Source organism: Pan paniscus, chromosome X (genome assembly GCF_029289425.2).
Source record: "Pan paniscus chromosome X, NHGRI_mPanPan1-v2.0_pri, whole genome shotgun sequence".
Classification (NCBI taxonomy): Eukaryota; Metazoa; Chordata; class Mammalia; order Primates; family Hominidae; genus Pan; species Pan paniscus.
In genome coordinates, this window is record NC_073272.2 from 88,746,162 (window position 1) to 88,761,116 (window position 14,955).

A 14,955-nucleotide genomic window follows, 5' to 3' on the forward strand; every position below is an offset into this window, starting at 1 on the left:
ACTTAAAAAGACTTCTCAAGTTTCTTTGACAACTATACCCTTAAAGTATTTCTAAATTAAATTAAATGATAGGTATTTATCTTAATTCTAAATCATTTTTAATTAAGATAAAATATGTTGCCAAATAATAACTAAGATAACTAAAAGTTAAACATTCTAATTACTATTTTATGTAATTATGTAATTAAAAACTAAAACTAAAAAAATGAGAGTATACAAAATTTACAAAAATGTAAGATATGTCTGTTTGGAGAAAGGTAAGAAAAAGGCATGAGGATGTGGTTTTTGTTAAAGAAAACGTAATTTTGTCTAGTTTACCTGGTATTTAAAAGTTGTTTCAAATTTTTTAATTAAAAATTATATAGATAAACTAAAATGAGTACAAATATTATAAAGATTTATAAAATAAGAAACTTACAAAATAATTTTATGTGTGATCAAACTAACTAAAATTAATAAATTTATTATAAGGATTTTTAAAAATGAGCATTCATCAATGACAGATAGCAGGCAGGACTAACTTGTAGCTCCCACTTGGATGGACAGAACAGCATATGGAGCATCGTGAACTTTTGTTCCAAGCACTACTGCAGGAAAGTATCAGGAAAACTGAAAGAATTCACAGACCCACTGAAAGAAGTGGTTTGCCACTGCAAACTCCATAATAAAGACAAAACACTGAGACAAAGCAAGCCCCACCCAAGGAGAGTAGGGCTCAGACATGCCTTGCCCTACCCCAGCTGATGTTCTTTCTCTACTAGCCCTGGTAGCCAAAGACAAAAGACATAATCACTTGGGAGGTCTATGGCCCCACCCATCACCTGAGAAACCCGAATATCTATCCAGGAAACCTTAGAGCAAGCTTGTATGCCTCCTATACTACTGCAGCTAACGCTCTCTTGAAAGTTTCACCTCCTGGCTGAAGGCCAACCAACTCAACCCATTACAGCAACTCATTGAAGAACAACCCTGCTTCAAGAAAGGAGAAGACAACAGCTAATTACACTGCAGGGAACATTCTGGCTAACCAGAGGTCTTGAGCCTGTCCACATGACAACTTCACTGCTAGCACAACCAGCACTGGGGAAAACCAGCACACTAAACAAAACTACATCCAAGGGCACTCACAGAGTCCACTTTACTCTCCTGCTACCTCTCCTGGATCAGGTGGTGGTATGCATACCTGAGAGACCAAAAGATAGATCATATCATATGACTTTTTGCAGACACTACCCTGTACCAGTCCAGAGCCCAGTAGCTCTGCTGGGAGGCTAGACCCAGAGGAGCAATAACAATCACTGCAGTCCAGCTCTCAGGAAGTCCCATCCTTAGGAGAAATGTGAGTGCACCACATCAAAGGATCACACCCACCCCATGGGACAAAAGAAGCTTACCAGCAGCCCTTGGGCCCCAGATCTTTCCTCTGACATAGTCTACCCGAAAGAGAAAGAAATAGAAAAACAATTCTGATAATATGACAAAACAAAATTTGTCAACACCCCCAAAATTACACATTAGCTCACCAGCAATGGATCCAAACCAAGAAGAAATCTCTGAACTGTCAGAAAAATAATTTAGGAGGTCAATTATTGAGCTACTCAAGGAGGCACCAGGGAAAGGTAAAAACCAGCTTAAAGAAATTAAGAAAACAATACAGGATTTGGAAGAAAAAAATCTCCAGAGAAATAGATAGCACAAATAAAAAACAATAAAAACTTCTGGAAATGAAAGACACACTTAGAGAAGAGCAAAATGCACTGGAAAGTTTCAACAGTTGAATCAAACAAGTAGAAAAAAGAACTTCATAACTCAAAGACAAGGCTTTCAAATTAACCCAATCTGATGAAGAGAAAAAAAAAAGAATAAAAAAATGAACAAAGTTTTTAAGCATTTTGGAATTACATTAAATGACCAAACCTAAGAATAATTGGAGTTCCCGGGAAACAAGATAAATCTAAAAGTTTTGGAAAATTATTTGAGGAAAACTTCTCTGATCTTGCTAGAGATCTAGGCATCCAAATAGAGGAAGCTCAAAGAACAGCTGGGAAATTCGTCACAAAAAGATCATCACCTAGGCACACAGTCATCAGATTATATAAATTGAGATGAAGGAAAGAATCTGAAGAGCTGTGAGGCAAAAACATCAGGTAACCTATAAAGAAAAACCTATCAGGTAAACAGCAGATTTCTCAGCAGAAAGCCTACAAGCTAGAAGAGATTAGGGTCCTACTTTTACCCTCCTTAAACAAAACCATTATTGGCTAAGAATTTTGTATCCAGCAAGACTAAGCTTCACAAATGAAGAAAAGATAGTCTTTTTCAGACAAACAAATGCTGAGAGAATTCATCACTACCAAGTCAGCCTATGAAAACTGCTAAAAGGAGCTCTAAATTTTGAAACAAATCTTCAGTATACACCAATATGAACCCGCTTAAAGCATAAATCTCACATGACCTATAAAAGGATAACACAATGAAAAAACAAACAAACAAAAAAACAAAAACAAGGCATTCAAGCAACAACTAGTATGATGAATAGAATAATATCACACATCTCAATACTACCATTGAATGTAAATGGACTATATGTTCCAATTAAAGGATACATAATGGCAGAAAGGATAAGACTTCAACAGCCAAGGATCTATTATCTTCAAGAGATTCACCTAACATATAAGGACTCACATAAACTTAAGGTAAAGGGGTGGAAAAAGATATTTTATGCAAAATGAAACCAAGAACTAGCAGGACAAGCTGTTGTTATATCAGACAAAATAGACATTAAAGCAAAAACAGTCAAAAAAAAAAAGAGAGACATTATATAATGATAAAAGGACTAGTCCAACAGGAAAATATCACAATCCTAAATATAAATGTACCTAACACTGGAGCTTCTAAATTTATAAAACAATTACTTCTAGACCTAAGAAATGGCATAGATGGTCACACAATAATAGTGGGGGACTACAATATTCCTCTGACAGCACTAGATAGGTCATCAAGAGAGAAAGTCAATAAAGAAACAGTGGACTTAAACTATATCCTAGAACAAGTGGACTTAACAGATATTTATACAACATTCTACTAAACAACTGCAGAATATACATTCTGTTCATCAGCACATAAAACATTCTCCAGGATAGACTTTATGGTAGGACACAAAACAAGTCTCGATAAATTTAAGAAAACAGAAATTTTATCAAGTACTCTTTCAGACCACAGTGGGATAAAATTAGAAATAAACTCCAAAAGAAACCCTCAAAACCATGCAAATAGACACAGATTAAATGATCTGTTCCTGAATGATTGTTGGGTCAACAATGAAATCAAGATGAAAATTTAAAAAAAAACTTTGAACTGAATTACAATAGTGAAACAGCTTATTGAAACCTCTCAGATACAGCAAAAGTGGTGCTAAGAAGAAAGTTCATAGCATTAAGTGCCTCCATCAAAAAGTCTGAAAGAGCTCAAATAGATAATCAATAGTCACACCTCAAGGAACTAGAAGAAAAGGAACAAATCAAACCCAAGCCCAACAGAAGAAAAGAAATAACAAAGATCAGAGCAGAACTAAATGAAATTGAAACAAAAAAATACAAAAGGTAAATAAAACAAAAAGATGGTTCTTCAAAAAGATAAACAAACTTGGTAGACCATTAGTGAGATTAACTATAAAAAGAAGAGAGAAGATCCAAATAAAGTCAATTGGAAACAAAACAGGAGATATAACAATTGATACCACAGAAACATAAAAGATCATTCAAGGCTACTATGAACACCTTTATGCACACAAACAAGAAAATCTAGAGGAGATGGATAATTTTCTAAAAATATGCAACCCTCGTAGATTAAACCAGGAAGAAACAGAAACTTAGAACAGATCAATAGCAAGCAATGAGATTGAAATGGTAACACAAAAATTAGCAAAAAATGTCCAGGACTAGACATATTCACAACTGAATTTTATCAGACATTCAAAGAATAATTGGTACCAATCCTATTGAAATTATTCCAAAAAACAGAGCAAGTGAAAATCCTCCCTAAATCATTTTATAAAGCCAGCATCACCCAAATACCTATACCAGGAAATAACATAACAAAAAAGAAAACTACAGACCAATATCCCTGATGAACATAGATGCAAAAATCCTCAACAAAATTCTAGCTAACCAAATCTAAGAGCGGATCAAAAAATAACCAATAAAAATAAATGGTTTTATACCAGGAATGCAAGGGTGGCTTAGCATACATAAGTCAATAAATGTGATACACCACATAAACAGATTTAAAAACAAAAATCACGTGATCATCTCAATAGATGCAGAAAAAGCAAGAGACAAAAAACTAGCATCACTTTATGATTAAAATCCTTAGCAAAATCGGCATAGAAAGAACATACTTTAAGGCAATAAAAGCCAAGGATGACAAACCCACAGCCAACATCATACTGAATGGGGCAATGTTGAAAGCATTTCTCACAAAAACTGGAACAAGACAAGTACGTGCACTCTCACCACTTCTTTTCAACATAGTACTGGAAATCCTAGCCAGAGCAATCAGACAAAAATAAATAAATAAATAAATAAATAAATAAATAAATAAAGGGCATCCAAATCAGTAAAGAGGAAGTAAAATTGTTGCTGTTCACTGATGATATGATTGTATACCTAGAAAACATTAAAGACTCATCCAAAAAGCTTCTAGATCTGATTAATAAATTCAGTAAAGTTTGAAGGTACAAAATCAATGTACATGAATTAGTAGCACTGCTATATACCAATGGTGACCAAGCTGAGAATCAAATCAAGAACTCAACCCCTTTTATAATAACAGTAAAACATAAATAATTAAATAACATACTTAGGAATATACCTAACCAAAGAGGTGAAAGACCTCTACAAGGAAAACTACAAAACACTGCTGAAAGAAATCACAGATGACAAAATCAAGTGTAAACGTAGCCCATGCTCATGGCTTGGTAGAATCAACATTGTGAAAATGACCATACTGCAAAAAGGAATCTACGAATTAAATCCTCGTTGAATTAGTCATCAAAACACCATTGTGATTCTCCATCAAAACACCAATCCTCATTGAATTGGTCATCAAAACACCATTATGATTCTTCACAGAACTAGAAAAGACAGTGCTGAAATTCATATGGAACCAAAAAAGAGCCTGCATAGCCAAAGCGAGACTAAGCAAAAAGAAGAAATCTGGAGGAATCACATTTCCCGACTTCAAACTAAACTATTAAGGCTATAGTCACCAAACCAGCATGGTATTGGTATAAAAATACACATATAGATTAATGCAAAACAACAGAGAACCCAAATATAAAGCCAAATTCTTACAGCCAAGTGAACTTTGACAAAGTGAACAAAAACATAAAGTGAAGAACGGACACCCTATTCAACAAATGGTGCTGGGATAATTGTCAAGCCACATGTAGAAGAATAAAACTGGATCCTCATCTCTCACCTATTGAAAACTCAACTCAAGATGGATCACAGATTTAAACCTAAGACCTGAAACCATAAATATTCTTGAAGATGATAAAATTGGAAAAACTCTTCTTGGCTTAGCAAAGATTAGGCAAAGATTTCATGACCAAGAACACAAAAGCAAATGCAACAAAATGCAACAAAAACATAGATACATAGATGGGACTTAATTACATTAAAAAGCTTCTGTACAGCAAAAGAAATGATCAGCAGAGTAAACAGACAGCCCACAAAGTAAGAAAAAAATCTTTGCAAACTATGTATCTATTAAAGGGCTAATATCCAGAATGTACAAGGAACTCAAATCACCAAGAACAAAACAAATGATTCTATCAAAAAGTGGGCTAAAACATGAGGAGAGAATTATCAAAAGAAGATGTACAAATGGCCAATAAGCATATGGAAAAATGCTCAACATCACTAATTATCAGGGAAATGCAAGTCAAAACCACAATGCAATACCGCCTTACTCCTTCAAGAATGGCCATAATTAAAATAATAATAGTAATAGATGTTGGTTTGGATGTGGTGAAAAGAGAAAAATTTTACACAGCTGGTGGGAATGTAAACTAGTACAATCACTATGGAAAACATTATGGAGATTCTTTAAAGAACTAAAAGTGGATCTACCATTTGATCCAGCAATACCACTAATGGGTATCTGCCAAGAGAGAAATAAGTCATTATATGAAAAAGGCACTTGCACATGCATGTTTATAGCAGCACAATTCACAACTGCAAAAACATGGAACTAGCCTAAATGTCCATCAATCAACAAGCAGATAAAGAAAATGTGGTATATAAATGCCATGGAATACTACTCAGCCATTGAAAGAATGGCATTCACAGCAACCTGGGTGGAGTTGGAGACCATTATTCTAAGTGAAGTAACTCACGAATGGAAAACCAAACATTGTGGATTCTCACTTGTAAGTTGAAGCTAAGGTATGAGGATGGAAGGGCATACGAATGATACAATGGACTTTGGGGATTCAGGGTGAAGGATGGGAGAGTGTTAGAGATAAAAGACTACACACTGGTGTAGCGTACACTGCTTGGGTGATGTGTGTATCAAAATCTCAGAAATGACCTCTAAACAACTTATTCATGTAACCAAACACTAACTGTTCCCCAAAGACCTATTGAAATAAGAACAAACATAAAAAAATATATAAAATAAAAATTTAGAAAATGAGCCTTAATACAACTGATATAAAACTAAAATTTGGTCTTTTTAAACTGAATTTTTTATATAGTATTAATAAAAGACAGTAAAATATTCACATTTTGATTAAACTGCAAAAAGAGAGAGTGATATGTTATCAAAAATTAAATATTAAGAATTAAGGTTTTGCTTTTCCTATGTAGCTTCCTTTACTTGCTTTTAAAAACTTATAATTATCACTTTGTTTAAATGGATGACTATTATTTTACAATGACCTATGATCCTCTTTTGATCAAGTGTTTTAAACCTTTGATATATTTGACAGTCTTCCTAAAATCAAATTCCAAATTCTAAATTTAGTTTATTTGACCACAAGCTAACTTTTGGACAATCTAGAAGGGCCCGTGGAAAGAAAAGAGAGACTTATTAAACTAATTGGCTTACTTAATATGTTAAAATTATATGGAAAGCTTATCAAATAAGAAATGATGTTTAACTCTGAGTCATATTTGTATAAATTTGTTATTAATATTTGATCTGAAATGTATGAGATTCCTAGAAATCTGATAAGTCTTTGCGTAATGGCTAATATTGAGTGTCAACTTGACTGAATTAGGAAATGCCTAGATATCTGGTAAAGTATTGTTTCTTGGTTTATCTGAAGGTGTGTTTAGAGGGGATTGACGTTTGAGTCAGTGGAATGAGAGAAAAAGACCACTCTCAATATGGATGGACACTACCCAATCAGTTGCCAGCATTGCTAAAACAAAGCAGGTGGAAAAAAGGGGTTAAGTAGCTTGCTGAGTCCTCTCACTCTCTGTCTCTTTTCAGGCCAGACACTTGCTTCCTCTGCTCCTGCTCTTAAACATCAGACTCCAGGTTCTTAGGCTCTGGACTCTGAGACTTTCGTCAGTGGTCTTCCACTTGGGCCTTTGGCATCAAACCAAGGGCTGCACTGTCAGCTTCCCTGGTTTTAAGGCTTTCAGAGTTGGACAGAGCCATGCTACTGACTTGCTTCTCTCTTTCCCCAGCTTGTAGACAGTCTATTGTAGGTCTTTGCCTTGTAATAATGTTAGCCAACTCTCCAAAATAAACTCCCTTTTATATATATACATATATCATATTGGTTCTGTCCCTTTGGAGAATCTTGACTAATGTACTTGGTATACATTATCAGTCATAACTCTAATGTAAATTTGTTGTGTGCTATAAAAATAACCAAATTTCCATGTTGATTATATTATTGTCATAATGAATTCTCATCAGGCTTTTAAGAATGTCCATTTTAAGTCTTGTGCATAGTAAATTGCTTTATTCTGATGCATTTCTCTTAAAACTTGTTACAAATTTTAAAGTATTGTGTTTTCTAGAAGGTATGTAGGAAAATAATTTTAATATTCTCATAAGTACAGGTTTCTAACATGTTTGAATTTATAGGATTTGACTAAATTTCCAGAATTCTAATAAAAAAGAAACAAAAACTGGACCCATAAAATTTCTATCCCAACACTAAGCAGAATAAGAATTAATTACATAACATTCAATTGATAAAGAAACTATATTTTAATAATGTTTTATTGAAAACATTGCTGATTTTTTAAATGATTTGCTTTTCAAATGGAGGGAAACATTTTTTAAACTATATATAGCTTGTAGCAAATTGAAAAAGCATACTTTTGTGAGTAGAACTGAATTATTTACTTTCATCCTAACTAATTCTTTCAGAATTTGAAAACTATTTATAAATACTCTTATTTTATGACAATATAGTAATTTTCATAAGTTCAAAAATATCTTCTCTTTATAACAGGACAATTGGGGACACTGGTGGTACTACCAAGGCTTTGACTGGAATGTTATATTTCACATATGACCAGTTGGCTTTCAGAAACTGAGGTTGGATTTATGAAGCCAAATAAAACCTTTGAAAACCTGGTCTGGTATTTTGTCTAGACAGGCTGGCCTTTTAGTAAGTGAAGAACGTCAGTTTTGACATGCCCAGGATTTTAAGTTATTTGGGGACCTCAAGAAAAGAGGTATTCAACCAACTGATATACGTAATATAGGCACAGCAATGTCACATTTTTGCTTTGGCTTATTAGCCTCAAATGGCTTTTCCAAAAGTGTAGTCTGAGGTTTCTTATGAAAACCTCTCAACAAAGCTAACTTTAAAAAGAGCATATATTATCAATCACCAATCTTGCTACACTTACATAATCAGTCCAAAAGTGAAACTCATTTAGCAAACACGCCATTCTGACAGTGACCATCTTTGGTTAAACTATGGGGGAGTTAGAGAAAAAAATGTTTTAGATAAAACCTATAATACATCCATTATTAGATTCTATATCTTTTTTTTAGGTTTTGTTATTTACCTGCAATTTGGACTGAATCTTGAATTATTTACTGTCTTTGAGAATCTAAACCAAGGTTTTCAATTATTTGCCTCTTCTTCTTCTATTTTTTTTTTTTTTTTTTTTTTTTTTGAGATGGAGTCTCACTCTGTCGTCCAGGCTGTAGTGCAGTGGCATTATCTAGGCTCACTGCAACCTCTGCCTCCCAGGTTCAAGAGCAATTTCTCCTGCCTCAGCCTCCCGAGTAGCTGGGACTACAGGCGCCCACCACCAAGCCCAGCTAATTTTTATATTTTTAGTAGAGACAGGGTTTCACCATATTGGCCAAGCTGGTCTCAAACTCCTGACCTTGTGATCTGCCCACCTCGGCCTCCCAAAGTGCTGGGATTACAGGCATGAGCCACCACGCCCAGCCCTATTTGCCTATTCTTCTTATTTGGAATCACCGGAAATTAAAACTGCCTTTATCTTGAGGCCCTACAAGCCAAAGCAACACAATTTGGATTTGAAGAAAAATCACCACAACAGCTTACATTTGGACAAACTTAATAACATGTAAACTGCAAAGTAAAAGAATCTTTCAGATAGACACTGCCTGCTTCTGCTCGAATTGAAAATGAACCTCAAATGCGAAATCTAGACATTTTCTCTACTACTGGACACAGAAACTACTTAATAAACTACTCCAAATATTACTCTTTGTTTTATTTTCATTTCCATAGAAATGCCTCTTACTAAAACCTGTTTGCCTAGACCATATAGTGGCCTAGCTTTCAGAGACCATCTGCAATGCCATCTTCTAAAATGAGCACACTGATTTAATTGGACTGACCTATACCTAGGAATGAGAGACTGGCTTAATTGGATACTTCGCACTTGGCTATTAAGTCTATTGTCTCCACAGCTACCAATTTAGGGTTTGTTTGTTTGTTTGTTTTTGACAGAATCTCGCCGCTCTGTCACCCAGGTTGGAGTGCCCTGGTGCGATCTCGGCTCACTGCAACCTCCGCCTGCCAGGCTCAAACAATTATCCTTTTCCCCATCTCCCCTACCCCTATGTAGCATTGTGTATAAGCATGTGGGCATCATTGGGTTATTGGGTAATCATTTTTCTGAAATTATCCTATGCTTATGCATATTAAATAAATTTGCATACCTTTTTCTTCTGTTAATCTGGCTGTTATCAGTTAACATTCAGTAAACCTTTAGAGGGCAAAAGGAAAGCTTTTCCCCTTTAAATAAACCATTATCCAATTCTTTGATAAAACAGTTCGTGTCATTGATGAATGAGTGAAGTTCCAACATACACCTTTATTGTTTCATTGTTGTCTCATTCATTAACCTAAACAAAAATGTCAACCAACATTCATGGCAAAAGTACACTCATTTGTCAATTATAATAAGTAGGATATGGCAACAAGAGTTCAACAAAAATTTCAAAAATATTCTGTAATAATCAATTGGCAATATGAATTTACAGTAAAGTTTTTTCTTTATTACTTTGCATTGTGTGCTACATATCTTTTATGTTAGTAAAATTATATATATATATACATATATACTTCTTTTCCAGAAACTGATTGTTAAACACTTACAAGTAAATAATTGAGTATAATTGTACTGTTCTACTTATATAATGGCTGTGATTTATTTCATGAGATTATTTTAAAAGGGTATAGCTATGTTTAATGCAAATATAAGGCTTATTAAGATAAATGGGCTTAAAAATTAAACCAAAAGGTAAATATTTTTTATAGATCACTCTTCTAAGATGTACTACCCAGATAGAGCCTGAATTCCCTACTATTATCAGCCCCAATTTATTTTAATAATGATTTCATAGCTAGAATTGATTATTAGACTTGTTTGATTATTAGATCAATTTGGACTACCTGAGGTAATTCAATGGATGGTCTTAGTTTATCTTTCTAGCATTGTAATTAAATTGTGTGTGTGTGTTATGGTGGGTGAGAGAGAGAGAAAATGATAGAGAAAGGGAAAACAAAGCAACAAAAAGTATTATTTTTTAAACATCAAGCACAAGTCATTTATGACTGTGCCCCTAATCTGAGGGGAGCCATTTCCCACTTTTTAAAAATGATAAACATGTTTTTTTCTCCTCATATCATTAATTAATTCTTTTTCTAAATGGTTCTTAAAATTTAAATATAATAGCACGTTTATTAGCAGTAAAAATTACCTTAAAAACTAGCTACTCTTTGAAAACTGCCTTCTTAGAAGTCATCAAAAGTCTTTCATTTTAAAAGAATCCTGCTTTAAAATAAGCTGAAATAGAAAACCTAACAAGGTCTTTAAAAATGATTTAAAGAAATTTCATCTATCACAAAGGCTTATGATTGCTTTACTTTATTCTTTGTAGAAGATTCTACATATGAGTGTGAGAAAGATGAATTATACCTCTGTATGCATGGGAAATACCTTGATCCACTAAATCCATAGTATAGGGAAGCAATTTATAAGAGGGTTTCACTATTCTGGTTTTCTATTATCATCAGAATATTGTAATCTTTCTGAAATGTCTCTGGCATTCTCTATGTGACATCTTTAAATCTACCATCACAGTATCTGTCTTTGTCTTCCTTTTATTTGAAAAGCAAATAAACTACCAATTGTTTTTTAATTAATTTGATCAATGATATAAAGCTCTTCATTTAGTTTCTATCTGCGTGGAAACTCACCCACAGCATCTTTTGCTTTCATGTGATTCCAGAAGCAAATTTTATAATAAAGTTTCCCTACAGGTTTTAAAATGATCAGGTTTATATTCTACCTGATTTTCATTGTACTTTATTTCTCCCTATATAATTGGAAAAAGATATTAGAAGATACATTGATTTTATCGGCCTCTATATAGGAAGTCTATAAACCAGAAGACTGAAAAGAACAAAAAGGAAAACACTTAAACTTCACTGATTATCAGAATCAGGAAAACAATGGTTTAGGAAATAATAGCATTCTGCAATCCACTGAAGACATGCTGAATCAGTTTCTTCTAGGTCTGGAAACAAGAAATTTATTTTTTCTCAGCTGTTGAATTATTCCGATGTAAACAGGTTTAGTGCTTAAATTTGGAAATCAGTGTCATAGATGAGTGGTTGTCAAAATGTTGTTCGTAGACCAGCAGCATCAGCATCACCTAGGAAAATGTTAGAAATGCAAATTCTTGGGCCCCATCACTCAATCGCTGAGGATGGGACACAGGTGGTTCTGATGCATGCTGATGACTGAGAATCACGGTACAGAATATACTGATGCAGGATTTTCTGCTCCTTAGCTCACCTAAATCCGGGATCTTGTCTCATCACCAGGAAGTAGTAGGCACACGGACACAATGAAGGGGGGTGAGGGCAGAATTTATTAAGTGAAAGGAAAGCATTCAGTAAAGAGAGGTGTCCTGCACATAGGCTTCCACCTCACAAATTTGAATACCAGGCCACCACACATGAGTTGCAAAGGTAAGGCTCCTCCCCTACAAAAGGTGCAAATTCCTGGGGGTTTGACTCTATTCTCTCAGGGTGCATGCCGACCCTTAGTCTGAGCCACTCCACATTGATTTATTTCCATTACTGTGCATGTGTTAAGGGATGGAATTTTTGAGTGTGGGCATATTTAGGCAACCCCCTTGTGTGGAATGATTTGAGCAGGTTGGAGGTTCTTTGAGGGCCCTTCCCTATCTGCTAGGCATTTGTCAGCTTCCTGCCTCTATCATTCCCGCTTCTAAAGAGGTACATCTGACTGTGTTAGAATAGGGATGAAGACTGATCTTAACTGCTTTCTGCTGACAGGGGGCGCTGTTTTGGGAAGATGGCCGTCAGATCTCCCTCAGAGGCCTATCTAAGGGTCCCGAGTAAAAAGAGCCATCATCAGAGGCACTATTTGCATGACCATTTAGAGTTTGGTGGCCTGAAGGTGAGAAGAGACAAACCGGGTTATTAGAATACATGTATCAAAACGAAACAAAAAGGGGTGGGTAAGGACAGCTCAAAAATCCCAAGACTGATGGCACACCCAGATAGCTGGTGGCTACAGTTATGCCTGCCAAGATTTGGGTGCATGGGACTTGGCTTTGATTAGCTCCCTTGGTCTTATTTTCCCATATAAAGGAACCTCCGGGTTATGGACAGCCTATTTACTCGTATCACCTTGCAGGGTTTGTAGGATAATTGCCCAGAACTAGAATATTAATCCAGACTTTTACATTACGCATCCCTTCTGTTTCTTCTGAACTGCAGCTAGACATCACTGGTTGATCCATGAAATAAGCAGGGTTAGTTCAAAATGTGGGTAAAAAACTTAAAAACAACTGAGTCTAGAATTTAATGACAAATGTATGGTAAGTTTTGAAACTTATCATACAGTGGCATGCTCTCAGCTCACTGCAACCTCCACCTCTCCAGTTCAAGTGATTCTCCTTCCTCAGCCTCCCTAGTAGCTGAATTACAGGTGCATGCCAACATGCCCAACTAATGTTTGTATTTTTAGTAGAGACAGGGTTTCTCCACGTTGGCCAGGCTGGTCTCAAAATCCTGGTCTCAAGTGATCCTCCCGCCTCAGCCTCCCAAAATCCTGGGATTACAGGAGTGAGCCACCATGCCTGGTCCATTCTATTAACACTTGTTCTGTTTGATATTTCTGAACATTTCAGCTATTCATTAATGCTGTATGTTTTTCCTTATTCCAATATCATAATCTCCAAAGTTATCAGAAACCTGAATTTGAGAGCACCTGTCAAAGTCTTATAGCTGATTATAAATCATCTTTTGAAGAGGATCAAGATGAGACAATTGTCTGTGAATAACAAAATGTCCAGGGTAGTTACAATTAAATACACAATAGACAAGAAATTTGGTTATCACTTTGGTTTACAATAATTTAACCTTAATTATGATTGATAGCAGCATATACTCAGACATTCGAATTTTAGAAATCCCATATAATTTTGGAACATATATTAATATTATTCACTAAAATGTAACCTGAAGAAGACTAAACATCATTTTAGTAATCTCACGTAACTAAACTTGTCAAATAATTCTGTTTACCTCTCTTTTGGATTCTCCAAGAGCCCTCTGTAGCATCCAAAAGCCAGAGGTCAGGAAAGACAACCCTGAAGCTAAAATTTGATTTTGAGAAGCCTGTTTAATGTTAGAGTTTTAAAACATTTAATGTCGTGAAATAGAATTCCAGATTACCATGAATTAGTTATTTTGCCAAAATGATGACTCAAAAATTATAAAACAAGGTAAAAACCTTTACTCATTAAGAGGGAAAACAGCTTTGCAAACAGTTTGTCTCCTTTCTTCTCTTTCTTTGTCTTGGCAGTTTATCTGCAAGGCAAATGGAAATTTTTCACTATTATTTACTATTACATGAAAATCTTGTACAAGGGAGAGAAAGCCAAATTTTACCCTTACATTAGTTTACTATTAATGTCAACCCCAATTTTTTAAATGAAACATTATAGGCAATTCTATCCAATCTTAACCAGTTTGACTATGAGGTAAGATTCTTATAAGCCTTTCACAACCCTTTACAAATTTTGCTGAAGAGCAGATTAGTGCCTTAAGGAAACCTTGTTGTGCTTTTATTTCAATGCACAATTTACAGAAAAATCATATAATACCCGTTTGAATTTAGCTAATATGTTCACACACAGACTTTCTTTTCCAAGATTAGTTCTTACAATCCCTCCACAACTTGTTTAAACCTTCAGTTTTATCTCATCTAATTCAAAACAATCCTTTAACCCTAGGCAAAAAATTACATTTCTATACCTTCTTATAATTTTTTACTAAAAAAACACATTTTACTGTCCTTACACACCTTCCATGTAAATCCATTTTCAGTGGTCTCAATTACATATTATAATGTTAACTCTCAGCAATTTTTAACTTTAATGTAAAATCTGGTA